Here is a 2,412-nt window from a genome sequence, read left to right as displayed (position 1 = left end):
GCCTATGAGTAACTTAAAAGTAACGTCTGTCGATGTGTGGCAACGATCGCGTAACGTGCCAACAACACGTTAATCATAGGTTAGAAATAAGTTTCGGGTACGCTAAACATTACCTCGGCGTGTCTCAACTTATGATTAACTTACAAGTAGCATGTGTTGACGTCTGTCAACGATCGCAGACCGTGCATACAACTTGTGGCCAGCGTAGCGGAACGTGTGAGACATACGCCGGCATACGTCGTGAAATTTCAAGCATGAAAAAATTTGAGGACAACCAAAAAGTACAACGTTTAAAGCCAACATACAATGACGTATGGCAGTGTTTTTCAGCGTGCTCTCAATGTTATCAAAACTTACCCATAACGTATTCAACGTGTGCCAGCGTTTTAGAAAAAAAATTCAAAAATCGGCATACGTTGGCTAAAACGTCAAGGTGTGACCGGGCCTTAAGCAGTTAAAGTCCAGTGAATAACCTGAAATGGTACAACGCGAAGCGATAAACTGCCAGAGGTTAAAAAAAAAGTTTCGGTTACCAAAAACTGAAAAAAAAAGTAAATTTCAGAGTTGTTAAAAAAGGCCCTTTTCAGGGAACAAGTAATGGGTTAGCAACTGCAGCTGTTCTGCAGCAATGGAACTAAATTAAGCCTTGAAAGTTGATGCAAACAATTCATCCAGGTGTCCCAACTTTTGTTGATTAGTTACAAACCCTCTATCTGTATAAAAGCAGTGTTGGAACAGACTGTGTTGCTACACCCTCTGAAGCATTATTTGGACAATATTGCAATGCATGAAGTAGTATATTGCTATCATAATGGTGAGAAAAAGACAATTGACAAAGGAAAACGGACAGACCATTATAACCCTTAAAAGTGTAGGTCTTTCTTTTAGAGAAATTGCAATGTAAGCCAAGGTGTCAGTGAGTAAAGTTTCCTACACCATCAAAAGGCACTTGGAAACTGTAGGAAACTGACAGGAAGAGGTCTGGCAGACCCAAAGCCACAACACAATCAGAAGACGAGTTTGAGAGTCAACAGCTTGCATGATAGGCAGCTCACAGGATAGCAGCTTCAAGCACAGCTTAATACTGGTCGAAGTAAGGAAGTCTCAGTTTCAACTGTGAAGACAAGACTTCGAGCTGCAGGTTTGACAGATCGAATGGCAGTAAGAAAGCCATTGCTAAGATGGCAAAATAAGAAAAAGAGGCTTGCCTGGGCCATGAAGCACCACCAGTGGACTCCTGAAAACTGGAAAGAAGGTCTTATGGACCGATAAATCAAAATTTGAAATCTTCGGTTCATCACGCACTGTTTTTGTACGCCGTCGAATAGGCGAAAGGATGGTTCCTCAGTGTGTGACACCAACTGTCAAACATTGAGGAGGAAGCGTGATGATCTGAGGCTCTCGTGCTGGATCCAGAGTCGGCGACTTGCACAGAGTGACTGGCACCCTGAACCAAAAGGGCTACCACGGCATTTTGCAGTGCCATGCAATACCCTCTGGTCTATGCCTAGTTGGTCAGGTGTTCATTCTACAGCAACATAACAACCCAAAACATACCTCCAGGCTATGTCAGAACTACCTTAGAAGAAAAGAACATGACGGTAGGCTTCAAATCATGGAATGGCCAGCACAGTCACCAGACTTAAACCCCATCGAGCTGGTTTGGGATGAACTGGACAGAAGAGTGAAAGCAAATCAACCTACAAGTGCAACACATTTGTGGGAACTTCGGCAACAGTGTTGGGAAGAACTTTCCAAACAATATTTGATTTCCATTGTAGAAAGAATGCCACAAGTATGTTCGGCTGTTATATCTACAAAAGGTGGCTACTTTGATGAGTCAAAAACTTGGATTAAATTTTGTTCAACAAAACGTTTCCACAATTTCTTTTTTATCTGCAATTGTTTATTTGTTCTATGCTTTAATTTCAGAGTACATGAAACATTAACCTGCTTAAATTTCAGTAAAAACTATAAAAATGGGGGTGTTCTAAAACTTCTGACCGGTAGTGTATATATATATATATGTATATATGTTAAGTACCGTTTTCTCGACCACGGGAGTGTATTGTCATGTATGTATGTATATATAATGTCTGAGTTATCTTAGAGCAGTGAGGTCCATCACATCGGTGATCAGAAGTTGGGATTGAACCAGAGGTTCGAACAATTGCACCTCAAAGCAAATTAATGAGCATTGTAGGTGGAAATTTTTACCCATAATAGTGCGATATCTGACCAAAACAAACAGAACCAGCTGGGTAATTTGAAGTCTTTGGACACTGCTGCCACTGAACTGGACATTACCGAGGAAAGGTCTAGACTCTAGAGGGTAGGTTATCCCTTCTGCTTGATAATCATTTTGCATCCTCAGCCAACCCGGTGATCTTAATTGAACAAACGCCACAGGGC

At 41.4% G+C, this 2,412-nt stretch overlaps 1 protein-coding gene across 2 annotated transcripts in view; it reads left to right on the top strand.

Moving 5' to 3' along the window:
• Nucleotides 1-1,887: 1,887 nt before the first annotated feature.
• LOC147025108 (uncharacterized) overlaps nucleotides 1,888-2,412 on the top strand; it is a 125,055-nt gene continuing 124,530 nt past the window's right edge. Inside the window, exon 1 of one of the 2 annotated variants that reach the window (XM_085885727.1) lies at nucleotides 1,888-2,412. This exon is cut by the window's right edge and continues 1,076 nt beyond it. The gene's annotated coding sequence lies outside the window, so the exon portion shown is untranslated. The other variant, XM_085885726.1, reaches the window with a different exon arrangement.

This window comes from Eptatretus burgeri, chromosome 6 (assembly GCF_056783735.1).
Source record: "Eptatretus burgeri isolate ZD-2024b chromosome 6, Ebu_testis_v1, whole genome shotgun sequence".
NCBI lineage: Eukaryota > Metazoa > Chordata > Myxini > Myxiniformes > Myxinidae > Eptatretus > Eptatretus burgeri.
This window is presented reverse-complemented; position numbering and strand designations above follow the sequence as displayed.